Genomic DNA, 14403 nt, shown 5'->3' on the forward strand with positions numbered 1-14403 from the left:
TGTGTAGCTTTTTAGATAGAGGTCTAAATGTTTTGCACAAAGCAGTTTAGTTCACGGAGTACTTCTCTGTTACCACACATCACCGAAGAAACACTTTAAACCACTCAGCTCTCTTTAGTCCAGCAGAAAATGTAGGCCTCCTTGAAATTTTTAATGGTTAAAAGGGTATTTTCCTTGGAAAAATCTGGGTCAGTACTGTGTTGAAAAATTGTTTCCATGCTCATTGATTGCGTCACAGTATTATCAGGAAATGACACATAATGACCCATGTTTCCACCTTTTTTGTCAGCAGGTGTTACCTAGTGTTACCATGGAAACACAAGTTTCTACATAAAGTTAGCAGGGGTTGGGTGGATAATTTTTCAGACTTTTTAAGTCACTCTTTATTTCTATGAAACTGTTGAACTTTCTAGTTCATTGGTTGAACTACAGGTACATTTAACATCCTTCTTTTAATTACATGTATCTATATATCTATGGATTGAACCATATTTAAACGTTTTGGGTGATCCGTCTGAGAGAGAAGCATCATAGCAGCCCCATGAACTTCAAACTGACAAGTTTCGTTTTCAGACTGTAGCTAATACAGATCTGTTTCCAGGGTCTCCTCAGGATGTTAAGTTAGATCCAAGGACGCAAGCACAGCCAGAAGAGAGTTTGGCTGCTGTAATTTAAGCAGTCAAATGCTTTCAAGATAAGTCAGTCATTTTCAACACATTTTTAGGTCTTATTATATTCATTCCAACAAAAAAAAAGGGAAAAAAAATGAGCTGAGAGTTTTCTGATGGGAAGCCCATTAAAAGGGTATTGGAAACATTTTGTTAAAGGAGATTTTGACTAAATGCACCAGCACTGCTTTTTATGAATTCAAACAAGAAAAAAATACAATGTAACTTTATGTATCTGGATTTAGAGTAGAATAAATTAAGATCTCTCTTGATTATCTTTTATGTTTGCTGTGTAATGTGTCATTGTGCAATGTTTCATTGCCATGGTTTTGTCACTTGCATGTATTGTTTTTACAAGTCACAAAGTTATCTCACATGATAGATAAGCAGGGCAGAAGATGCACGATGGAGAGGAGAGTAACAGAACTTCACACGTGGAAAGTAGCTCACGGTTGTGGTTATGGTCATGTTAATGCTGGAGGATGTTATGTAATTTAGAGTCCTCATAAAGAGAGCAAGCAAAAAATTGTTCATGTGCATGTTTGCATGCAGCACTGCCCTCCTCCTGTCGAGGTGTTGCCTCAACATAAATATGTATTTCCTGCCTCCATTGTCGCCTTGAAGAAAAATGTAAATTTAGCATTCATCTCACTGCTTCCTCCTTATTTTAAGGATCGTGTGTGTGTGTGTGTGTGAGAAATCTTTAACCAGCCACAAAGCCTGCAGGGCCACCAAGGATAGAAGCACATTTTCACTCGCACTTCCTCTTATCTTCCTTTCTAATTTTCTCACACTTTTGCAATGCAGATGCTAAAACACACACACACACACATACACACGTACACACACACACACACGTACACACACACACACACAGCATGGCAGGGTTATTTTTCCATGCAAAGATTGTAATGCATGCAGAGCAGTACAGTGATATTCTGAAGAAGGGGTGGGGGGGGGTTAAATTTTAATGAGTTATCCAGGAGGAGGCCGTTATTTCATTGGAAACACTTGGGTGCACAGGGCAAAATCTATAATCCTCTTTATTGGAAGGAGTCTTCATGAACGTCCTATGGGACCGCTGCCTGTGTACGTCTCCATGTTGTGTATATGTGTGTGTGTGTGTGTGTTGGTGAGGGGGTTGTGATGGAGCTGCCGTGAAATCTCTTTGTTCTCATTCAGGAATATTTCCATTTGAGCACACAGGGATAATCAGCTGTGTCTCACGGAGAGTAATAACTGCATGATGGCTTATTTCAGAATTCAATTTGAAATGAACATCAAAAGGTGATATTTTTCTTTACTTGTCTATATGATTAATGCATGTGGGCATGCAGGAGGGTGCTGTAATTGGTCGTGTTTAAAGTCGGTTTTCGGCAGCAAACATGAGGCGCAGAAACACATTCTCACACTAGCGACGAGTTATAATTTAACACGATTTATGAAGAGACAGTGCAGAACAAAATGCGCTGTGTCTTTTAGGCATTTTAAGTGTTTGTTTTCTTGTCTGTTATCAATACCATCTGATCATCCCAAAATCACTTTTGCAGCAGTACAGTCAGAGTCCTGTAGCAGATGAGGCGACTTTTGTTGTGATTTGGCGCTATATAAATAAAGAAAAAAAAAAAAAAGATGGTTGGGCCCCCACAGAGCCCTAATCTCAACATCATGGAGTACAACCAATTCCCTTAATTGTGTCCCTATTTCCTTCACTTGTCTCTTCTCCTTGCATCTGAGTTCTGTCCATTGAAGACTTGAGAAAAATTAGATATCCTTACCAAAAGGTTGATTTGTTTTGTTGAATCAGCCTTTTGGGATTTACTTACCTGGATGACTGAGCATGCATCAAGATAGATATCCTTCCCTTTTATCTGATCTTCACTGCTGATGACAGGCACACAGCTGTATCAACGATCAGTCTGATTTTAGAGGTCTGAGGTGTTCTGTAGAAGTGATTTAGTATCCTCTGCAGCCTCACATGTGACTCAGTGGTAAAATGTGTTTATTGCTGAAAGATAACAGACTCCACCTCTTCCCATTATTCATGACACAGATTAAAGCAGATGGCCATAGTAAATGATAAATGGACTGCATTTATTCAGCACCTTAATAGCCTTGTTGTCCATTCACATCACTTTATTGTTTTTTTTCTACACTTGACCAAAAGCTACCGGTGCCAAAACAAAACACTTCAATATTTTGCTGCAAAATCAGATATGTATTTGCCATAACTGTCAAACTGCTATGATGTTCCCAATCACTGTGAGACATAGTACCGCAAAATGTTCACAGCATTGTAGATGTCAACATCTCTTCTTCTTTTTATAGCCTCCACACAGATGTATCTATTTATATTACACCTAAGCCAACAGGAATCAATTGCACTGCGGGGTTGCAAATGAGAAGATGAAGACCGATGCAACAACTCATATAGCTTTTTGTGCAGCTCAGTGTGTAATCATGTGAATGTGTCTTTTCTATAGGCTTGGGGGTTTTTTTGTTGGTTTTTTTTTTTGTATTTGTGGGATCCTAAAACCCCACAATAACATGGAGCCCCCCATACTGGTTGAGTGTGATGGTTTTGTAGAGATCTACAACTTTAAACGCTGTTTGAGATTTAAGGATAATAACTGGATTCTAGCTTGGGTAAGGGTCAGGCAGGTTACGCATTCACATGTCACAGACAGTGCTGGGTGCCCACAAAAACTATAGAAAAAAACCAAAGTAAGTGCTTTGTTTCGTGTCCTACAGCTCTGTGTTTGAGCAGGCAGGTGGATTGATGCACACTGTAGGAGAGATATGTTTTTAGTCTTCTTTTAGAAGAAAGTACAGACTTTAACTGGCCATCAGATGATTTTTACATTTGTAGATGATGTTTCCTTTTGAGAATATTTGGGCAGCAAGCTTTACAGTAATATACCATGCAGACATGTATTGTAGGAAAAATTGATGAATAGTCAGCTGCATCCCATTACAATCCTTTGTCATCATTGGTACTTAAATTTACTGTACTCGAGGGAAAGAGCAGAATGTGTAGTGTGTTGTCTAAGATCTCAGTCCTAAATTTCCCAAAGGCTTCAATGAGGTTGAGATCTGGAAACTGTAAAAGCTCGTAGTATATAAATGACATCACTTTCATATTCGTCAGATACATCAGGCAATTGTGTGAGACCTCCTGAATCATAGGAAAGTGGTGACCACTCAGAGCATTTTTGTATTGATTTGGAGTGATCCTTCCTCCTGAAGGGAAGAACCCAAACAACAGGCACAATAATGCCGTACACATCAGAGCCACCAGATCCTTTTATTCTATGGGTCACTGCTTTGACAAGCAGAGTGGGGTCTTTGACTTTTTTTTCCTTTTCTTTCTTTTTTCTACTTTGTCTAATGGGCTCTGTCATAGTAACAATCAATGCGTCATGCTATATTCACATTGAAATCTCCATCAGTTTCTCGCATTGCCGGTCAGTCACTAGAGACCGCAAGTTTCCCAAACTGTTATTTCAAGCCATTTCCATATTATTTGGAACCAGCCATCCAGCCACTGTGTCAGCAGTAAAGTGAGAGTAGCAGGGCATTTGGATTGCCACTTACAAAGCAAACCAGCCTCTCTTTGCACATCACATCAAATCACACACTGTGCCTGTCCTCATTGTACTTGAGGAAAATCCAGCCATTTTCCGCTGGTGCCCACAACATAAACGGGGCCTCTCCGTTTCTCCTAAATACATGTTTTTTTTTGAATACTTTGTATTCAGCCTGCAGTTTCACTTAGTCATTAATGAGAAAGCTATGAGCCTATAGACATATATCATAACTTCTTATAGCCAGCTTCCAGTCTGCAGCATACACGCTCACAGATGTCAACGAATCCCCCTCTCCTCTTATCTCCTCTCGCTCTGTTTGATTATGAAGAGTCATAAAAAATGTGTTTTCTTCTTGTCTTTTGCCTGCTGTCACTGTTTAAAATGACAGATTAGATGAGCTGTAGCTAATTAACATGCAGTTGTAGCTACTAAATGAAAAGTTTGATCATGCTCCGTGCAGCTGACATCTGTTTAGAGTAAAAAGATGCAACATTTACACGTGCATGAAGTGAGAAAGAGGTCGGAGTTTTGTATTATATATTCTATATTCATGACGCATTCTGCCTCCATGTTGGGAGTAGCTTATTGTAAGTACTTACTGTAATGAACTTACCACTGTTATGAAGAAAAATACAAACAGGGAATTGCAACTGAGAGGCTGAAGCGAGTGATCCTTCCATGTGGCAGAGTGCAGTCAAAACATTCAGCTGGTGCGTCAGAAAAATAAAGAATCAAACAATGATGTGAAATACTTTGCCTTACGTACCCTGGACTCATTCCACCGTCCCTGTGTCGGTTTTGCTGCTCTCCTGTGCTCTCTGTTTCACCAAGTGTGTTGGCGTCTTTGAAGAGATGGAGAAACTACAGCTCAGAGGAGACACAAGTGAAAATCACCTCACTTACGTCGGCAGCATCCTCTCTCGCTGTGTAAACACCAAGGGAGAAGATGATGTTGTTGTCATGCTCATTTTCTTTTATTTTGTTTTTTTGTGGTGATATTTCAGGATTTTGTCAAAGTTTCCAAACCCACTGGAGAAACATGTGGGTGGAAATGGACTTTGTGGGGCTCCCATGGTTTAATAAAGGCTCAATTAAAGAAATTAAAACCACATTGAGCCTCCACATGAGCCTGGAAAGACTGCCGTCCGGCTGCTTTTCCTCGCTCTCTCCATAGGCAGGTGAAATTCTCATAAACTCTCCAAAAGCAACATCCTGAGGAGCACTGTGCAGATTATTTAGCCTAACTGCTCCCTTTTCCTCCTCTTCTCTCTGGTGTCATTAACAGTGATTTATACGAGGGCTTGCCGGAACACGGATTGTGCCAATAGGTGGGATGCGGGAACATCGCCCCATCCTCCACTACAGAGCGCTCCCCGCTCACCCTGCTGCTCACCACGCCTGTTTGATTGATCAAGGGAAAGCAAAGGGGCCATAAAGCAGAAGCTCACACAAAACACACAAATGGTTGCTGTGCTTTGTTTCAGGAGAGAACAGCCAGTGCGACTACGGATGTGTGTGATGAATAGAGAGGTCGGTCGGCAGAGACCTGGGGGTTTGCTTTAGAGGGAAGACCGGCACTTACTTGGATTTCTCATTTGGCTTTCAGGATTCAGCTGAATGAATGAATTCATTCCTACCAGATAAACATGTCTGATTTCACATTTTGCTGGTCTTTCTGCACTACTGAGAAGGGAAGTGTATTATAATTATGAATGAGGTTCAGTATTTGAAGCTGGCTAAATGCTTCGAATGTCTGCTGCAGTTCAAATTCAGTAATTACCAAAGTTTTGGACTGCTAGACTGGCCCAATTTAAATCTTCTGCTGCTGCTAACCATTTTATAAATGAACCAGACTGCACTCAAGTTTGAAAATAGAATAAGCGGATGAGAGTTAGATAGTATAATATGTTTCACTGCCTGTTGTGATGCATGGATAATTTTAAAGTTCAGGGTTTCATAATATAAGTACATTTTGTTCTTTTAATCCTTTAATGAGGACCTATTGTGCTTTCTCTGTTGTTTCATGTACACTGACCCAATGGTCAGTGTACATGGGACTTAAAAGGTGGATGCTCCTGTAAAACGTGGCCAAATGAAATAACATTTAAATGATGAGATCAGTGGGCGTGTAAGCACTAACTCTGATCATGGTCAGTGAGAAATACACTGCATTTATTCAGCACCTTAATAGCCTTGATGTCCATTCTCACCGCTGGATTGTCACCAAAAGCTACCGGTGCCAAAACAAAACACTTCAATATTTTGCTGCAAGATCAGAATTTTTGTTTCCAAATGTATTTGCCATAGCTGCTGCTATGATGATCCCAATCACTGTGAGTGTTCACAGTATTGTAGATGTCAACATCTCTTCTTCTTTTTATAGCCTCCACACAGATGTATCTATTTATATTACACCTAAGCCAACAGGAATCAATTGCACTGCGGGGTTGCAAATGAGAAGATGAAGACCGATGCAACAACTCATATAGCTTTTTGTGCAGCTCAGTGTGTAATCATGTGAATGTGTCTTTTCTATAGGCTTGTTTTTCTTTTTTTTTCTTTTGTGTTTGTGGGATCCTGAAACCCCACAAACACATGGAGCCCCCATACTGGTTGAGTCCGATAGTTTTGTAGAGATCTACAATTTTAAACGCTGTTTGAGATTTAAGGATAATAACTGGATTCTAGCTTGGGTAAGGGTCAGGCAGGTTAGGCATTCACATGTCACAGTCAGCACTGGGTGCCCACAAAAACTATAAAAACAAGGTAAATGCTGAGCTTTACAGTAACATACCATGCAGAGATGTGGTGTAGAAAACTGTAGAATACATGAGACACAAAAGGTGGATGCTCCCGTAAAACGTGGCCAACTGAAACAAGGTTCAAATGATGAGATCAGTGGGTGTGTAAGCACTAACTCTGGGTGCAGTGCTCAGGCTGTAAGAGATTTATTCTACTCTGTAGTCTGTGTGATGCCAAAGAAATTGGTAACGGACCTAAAGTGCTCCATTAAGGCCCAGTTTTGGATAAATAACTACTAATTTAAACTATGAAAAGCTACCCTGAAAAAGAAAGTCCAAGAATAAATATATGGAGTTAGAAGATGAGCAGAAAAGGTCCCCCTTTAAAGAATAGTTTTTAAAATGCTAGTGCATCTTCACACAGGGGTGTCAAACACAAAAAACTCCAGTCTCATCCATGGGACAGCTTTGGAATATTGGAAGAAGGGCTTAAACCTTCATCTGCAGAACAGCTGCAATCAAAACCAAAGCAATCCTGCAACACCATTATGCTATTGTAAATATTAACCTGACACACTTCTGTATCACTGTGTCTACATTTAGGCATTAAAACTATATATTGCAACATTGCACTAAATCCATTTTAAAATCCTGTATAGCTGAAGTCGCTGTTAATCCTATAATTACAAAACTAAATAAATAATTCTTACATTTTGACATTTTACTGCTTCTAAAATATAGTTTGAGGAACATGAATACCCCCCCCCCCACCCCCACCCTCGTCCCCCCCCCTCAGAATTTCTAATGCATCCCTCATATGATCCACGTGCATCACCCTCCTTTTCGTACATGCAATGAGAATGCTTGGTGAGGAGATGATGTTGTTAATTGATATGCAGATTTATTCGTTATTTGCATATCAGTCAGTTTGGCGGTGCTGAGGTGATGAGGGAGTGAAAACAATGAGATAAATAAAACACCGGCAGTAAAGAAATAAAAGTATTAAAGCTTTAGTGAGAAACAAGAGCAAAGACAGAGGGGGGGGGAGGTTAACAGCACACCCGCTGTTCAGGGGTGTTACCAGTAATTTAGCTAAGGTAAGCGATGTTATTTCCACACCTTTATTTTCTGCGTTCCAGTTTCAGCTCAGTTGAGCTTTGTTTTCACTGCTTGTAATAATTGGAGGGTAAAAGAACTGAAAGAAAAAATATATATATTGAAAATAATTTAATAGTTTTCACTTTAAACTGGTCACTGTGAAACAGAAGCATACTGACTGTGTCTGTATGTGGACAGGAGCTGCTGGAAGATGGACTGGTTCATTCCAGTCTAGACTGCTTTGGCGTGGGAGTGTCTTTGCCATATGGCCCGCTCTGGCACTCACGCGCTGTGCTATTCACTTGGCTGAACATTAAACAGCGATCGCTCACTTTCTGTTTACAGACTGTGCTACAACCATCACCCAGCAACACATTTAATGCTTTATTGTCTTTAAAAACAACGCACCTACACTTTTCCCATTCAGCTAGTAACAGAACATCTCATCACTTTACATCATGTCATATTTCTTTTTACATTTTAGATGATATCTAACTGATAGCCATTGTTTGATCGTAGCTTTGCATGATTACACTGCTAAAGAGATGATAAATAACCAGCTACAATCTGAAGCAGTAAACATGGAGCTGAAGCAAGAGGATGGATTCAGCATTTCAAGGGAGTGGAGCCTTTTATACATATTACAACTGAAAGCAGTGAGAGAGAAAGTGTAAAGATAAAATCTGCTCTAAGCTGCTATCATAGGCCCATCTTAATAGCCTCATGCCTGCAAATGTTGTTGTTTTTTTTTTTAAAGAAATGTTTTTCTGCTAAAACTGACTTTAAAATATTGTTTCTTTGTTTTAATCTACCAACTGTAGATGTGTGACAATGACAGTTGTTTTTTTGGCATATGGGATGATGTTGTTGTCACTGTTACAATAATGCAAGTTTAATTAGCTTTATTGTCACAGTAACAGGATGATGCTGCACCTGGTTGTCAGGTTTAGTGGAAAGCACCCTTGTCTTTGATATTGAAGGAATTTGATGGTTGCTGATGAAGATTTAACTGCAACTCCTGGTGTTTCTTTTTGCACTGAATTAAATCACAACAAAACAATAAATCCAATGGCCAGTGCTTAGCATTGGTGGAGAAGTTGGGACTGATGAGGGAATCTGATCTAGTTACCTCAGCTGCCTGGACCCTGCTGATATAAATGAGCAAGTAGGTCTCCCAGACAAATTTCCAAACTTGAAGCCAGAGGATCTTAAAAAAGTATCTGGGAAAAACGCTGGTCTTCCAAGAGCTGAAGGAATCTCTTAAAATCTCTTAAAAATAATCATTCACCTGAAAAAAACTGGACACACCTCACTTATCCACACAGTGGCAGCGAAAACATAGCGGCTTTCATTGAATGATATTAATTAGTAGTATAAGTATTTTTACTGGTACCTCTTTCATCTCTGCATCAATATGAGGAGCTTTTCTTCTTCTTTAGTAAAGTGAGTCTTTGGGGGATACCTTTGGATAGTTTACACAGCTGAAGTTAGACGTCAGTTTAAAATTACAGTATTAAACTGTAATTTTACACATCCTTTGTCTTTTACACTGAATAATGATTCTGTATAATTTAGCAGCAGGCAGTGTGGTTTCCCCATCATCAGTTAGTACACTTTACAAGCCTGTTACACTTCATGATAAAAATAAATCCTGTTTGATGTCATTCATTGCTCTTTGTTACTGGCCAATTCCTTTTTGTTAGTGAGATGATTTAGCTGAAGTGACCTTTTGTCTGCGGGCTGCACAGTCTGTCATCAAGATCCGATCAGCTTTGCGCTGTTTCTTTCGACACAGTTTTCCTGCTTTTGTTTCTCTGTGGGCTTCTAAAGCTTAGCCTTTCTTTAGAAAGGTCAGCAAAGCCCAGCTGGTGCTCGGCATATGCGTGTGTATGTGCACAGAACTCTTGCGCCTTCGTGCAGTAAATCGTGCAGCGGTTTTATTAGCTGCTCACCTCTGCGAGCCTTGAATCCATCATACACACACATTAACATTCAGACAGGCACTGTCTTGCTTCGGGGGATTGTTGAGATGATGTCATGGCTGAAACCTGATGAGATCTCAGCACATTTAATTCATTAGGACAGTGGTAAAACTTAAACACGGGACCAATAAAACTAATGAGGAATTCTGTCTTTGTCTCCACAGGGGCCATCAGACGTGAGCAGCTGCAGCACAACAGTGAGTCAGAAGTTTATCTTTGCTGTCTTTTCGTCTTGGTTTTGCAGGTGTATGATGAATAGACCCTGTCCAATCACTTTGACATGCCATATTTTCTTTCTTTTTGTTTCCACAAACAAATGGCTAAAGAGTTGATGCAGAACCAGCCTGATTTTTCAAGCTGTGTTGATAATGTGTTTTGGAAAACTGTCCCTCAGGTGCTGATCCAGACACATCTCTGCAGCTGCTCTTTGTTACTGTGCAGCTAAGGTCACTTTCACATTTTACGTTTTGAGATTATTCTCAAGTTTAGTTTGGTTTAAATTACAAAAAAACTGCTTTATCACATATTAGGATGCACAGTTTGTTGTGCATGCATGCAGGTTTATTGTCGATGGAATCCACTGCAGTCATCTTGTAAATCTGCATAACATCACTGTGAACTACAACACAGGTCTCTAGTTCTTACTGCCATTAATGGACAAGGCAAGAAGGTGCGCTAAACATTCCTCAGAGAGTTATAAATGGTCCACATTGACATGCTCGTCCATGATGTGAATCTCCCATTCCAAAGATGCTCTATTGGATTAAGATCTGTTGACTGTGGAGGCCATTCAAGTGCAGGGATAATCTGAGCTTTGTGGCACGTTGACAGACGATAGGCATACCGTGGTCATATAGGGATGGACATGGTCAGCAATAATACTCGTACACTGTGGTGTTTAAACAATGCTCAGTTAGTACTGAGGGTACTAAAGTGTACCAAGAAAATACCCACACCATTACATCAGCAGCAGCAGCCTGCATGGATCCATGCTTTGATCGTGTTTACCACAAATTCTGACCTGAATGTTGCAACAGAAATCAGGATTCATCAGACCAGGCAAGATTTTTTTTCTGATCTTCTGATATCTCAGCTTACAGGAGTGGCACCTGGGGTGATCTTCTACTGCTGTAGCCCATCTGGTTCTGCGTGTGTTGCTTGTTCAGAGATGCTCTTGTGCATACTTCGACACCATTAGAGGTGTTGTGTGGGAAAATCCCAGTAGATCAGCAGGTTCTAAAATACTCAGAAATGGAAATACTGGAAATGAAACACTACTCAGCTGACTTTAAATGTGGGCTGGCACTCGAATCACTTTTCTTCGCCTTTTTGATTCTTGGTTTAAGCCTCAGCATCTCCTCATGACTAAATGTATTAAATTGCTTTCATGTGATTGGCTGATCTGAGATCTGCGATAATGAGTATTTGAAGATGACCGTAGCAGTGTAAATGAGAGCTTCCTCGCTTTTTGGTTCTCTGTAGTCTGGATTTGAATGCCTAGTAGTTTAATTTCTAAGTCTATGAGATTTGTGGCATGAGGCAACTCCTTTCCTTATTTTGTATTGAATTTGGATCCCTGGACACAGACAACTTTTTATGAGCAGGATTGTGATAATTGCTGAAATATTGGTATAGTGTTTAGCTTAACTTAGTTAGTCCCTGGATTTGCTGTGGCTGAAGTGTAAGATAAGACTCCAGATAACCTTTGTTGGTCATTTTGCCCTATGTGGTGAAGAATGCCTCTACTTTCTGAGTATTTCATGAGTATCTGATTAGTGCAGCACTGGTCACAGTTGTTTTCTATTTTTATTGATTAACTTAGCTAACTTCTTTGTCAATATTGCAGCAAAATTCAAAGTCCTGTCCTTTTCTGGACACAAAGTGGAATTTTTCAGCACAGATTGTAAATGGTATGAATTTAAACTGTCAGCCTTAGTTTCAGTTACAATATTTCTTTCTGACTTCATATGTAGTAAGTTATGGAAATGTTTCTTGCTCCCCTAAAACATCAGGAGCATTCTAGAGTCAATGGTCAAATTACTTTCTATGTGGTAATCTTGTGAGGAGTGAGCCTTCTGAATCAAAACCCTGCTTACACTGATCAGTTTGAATTTTTGATGCCAAATTTAACTGGGAATGGTTGACTGTTAAAATGAACATCTACTGATAAACGGATATCATGAATCCTGATCTTTTTATATCCAATCAAGCCTGGATTAAAAAAAACAAAAACCACGCAAAGCAAGATGAGCTTTCTCAATTTTAGAACCTCTGATCTGTTTTTATTTTGTCTAAACTACAGTTTACGTATCCAACTAAATACCAAATCACATTATATAATTCAAACTGAGATAATTGTCCGAAAGGACAGACGGGACTGGAGCGCACACTGCTTACAGCCTTTCATTGTGCGTCACTACAACTGTGTCTTCATCAGAGCCGGGCAGTGGAAAAGATACAACATAACATATAGTCAGACATTTGTCATTGGATAACTGAACAGGATTTCAGACAATTTATGAATGAATGAATCTAAGGTGGGATTTGGCTTGATACGTATGTATACAGTTGCCAGAACACCAACATCCTGCAAGACTTTCAGAGGGACACAGCCCTTTAAAAGTTTGAAATGTATGAACTACATCTGGTGATTCTTGGGCTCAGAAAACTCAATTAAAAATTCTACTAAAAGGGACCAAAAGCACAAGCATGGTGTAGAGGTCAAATTTAGTCACTTCAATTATCCAAAGTGTTACCGTACATAAGGCGCACCTGATTATAAGGCACATAAAGCTAAACAAAACAGTCAGATAAGTCAAACTTTACTCAACTCATTCTTCTTGCTTCCTCCACTTCCGTACCATTGATTCATTAATGATGAATTCTCTTGCAGCTGCTCTAGTCCCATGTTGTTGCAGTATATTAATACTAACCTCGACTAACCTCGTATTGTGGATGAAGTTTGGTCCGTTTACAGCATCCTGCGTTGTGATTGCGTTTGTCCCTAACCATCGGGAACCCTCCCATTAACGAGTGGAAAAAAGTTAGCATTCATCTTTCAACTTCACTGTGTTTATGTTATGCTAACATAGCTGTGTCGCTAGCGATCGTGTAGCACATCATTATATACCAGCTAGTCCAACTTCAGTAACCCTACAAACGTCACTGCTGTTTAGTTTTCTGTCTTTATTCATGTTGGAAGTGATAGCAGAGCTGTACGTTTTAATTTTTTCAGAAATCTCTCAGTCAGAACATGCTATATCATGTTTAAGTGGAAACTAGCGAGCTAACTTCCTGCTAACTTCTAATTATGTTAAATTTAATAAATTCTATTTTCATGGATGCCTGGACGTTAAACTTAATTGTTACACCTGGTAAAGCAGCAACACTGATTATTTTATTAAAGATGAAAAAATTTAGACAGTTTTTAACTCTCAGTGATGCTGCTGTGTTCGTTTAACTTTGGGACCTGAGGTGGATGGAGTTTAGGACCCAGATTACTCAGTGAGGCTCCTGACTACAGTAGCCATAATGCTCTGACAATCCATCAAGCGGTGCAGCTTTGTAGCTTTCTGAAGTCTAAAACATTTTTTGACAGATTTTTGAGCGCCGTGTGTCACAAAAAATCAGTTTGAGGTCAGTAAGCACAACCAGAATTCATGCATAAGGTGCACTGTTGATTTTTGAGAAAATTAAAGGATGTAAGTGCACCTTATAGTGCGGAAAATATGGTAGCTACATCTACATGTGTTAACACACCTGTTAATTATTGCAGCCATGTCCCTAATTATAACCCTTAACAAAACCAAACAGATGAGCTTTAAAACATTAAAAATGACGCACTCTATCAGATCAGATCATCATCATATCAAAGCATCAGGTGAGCCATTTAACACATGATAGTCATAAACAGAAAACAATATAGACTTCAACTTAATATCACAGGACTGAAAATACAGACAGTACAAGTATAAGGATGCAAGAAGGGCAACAAATGAGAGGAAAACTCACAAAATCAGTTTTCCCTTCATCCGAAAGAGCTCCAATGTGTCTAGCTTGTGGATCCATCTATCTATGGAGAAGTGAGCTAATTGCAGAAGCTCTCCTCTCTTCAGGAACCCACTCTGCAGGAGGGGGAGATACAGGAGAGGTGGAGGAAGATCTCAGCTTGGGCGTCTATCGTCTTGTGTAGTCTGGAAGATGAGTGGATGGCGGGGTGGGTGCAGTTTTCTCTGTTGTGGGGTCAGGTGGGCTGTCCCGGGCTCTGTGGGGCCGGGCGGCGCTGCTGTTCTGGGCCCCGGTCCGGATGGGCCTGGGCCCCCTTTCC

At 39.9% G+C, this 14403-nt stretch overlaps 1 protein-coding gene across 3 annotated transcripts in view; it reads left to right on the forward strand.

Annotated features, from left to right (window-relative positions):
• Positions 1–14403, forward strand: part of enox1 (ecto-NOX disulfide-thiol exchanger 1) — a 136053-nt gene that overhangs the window by 25117 nt on the left and 96533 nt on the right. For all 3 annotated transcript variants that reach the window (XM_006806412.3, XM_006806413.3, XM_087829746.1), the window contains exon 2: positions 10241–10273. The gene's annotated coding sequence lies outside the window, so the exon portion shown is untranslated. The remainder of the gene's footprint in view (positions 1–10240; positions 10274–14403) is intronic.

Source organism: Neolamprologus brichardi, chromosome 16 (genome assembly GCF_056152115.1).
Source record: "Neolamprologus brichardi isolate AB-2024 chromosome 16, ASM5615211v1, whole genome shotgun sequence".
Classification (NCBI taxonomy): Eukaryota; Metazoa; Chordata; class Actinopteri; order Cichliformes; family Cichlidae; genus Neolamprologus; species Neolamprologus brichardi.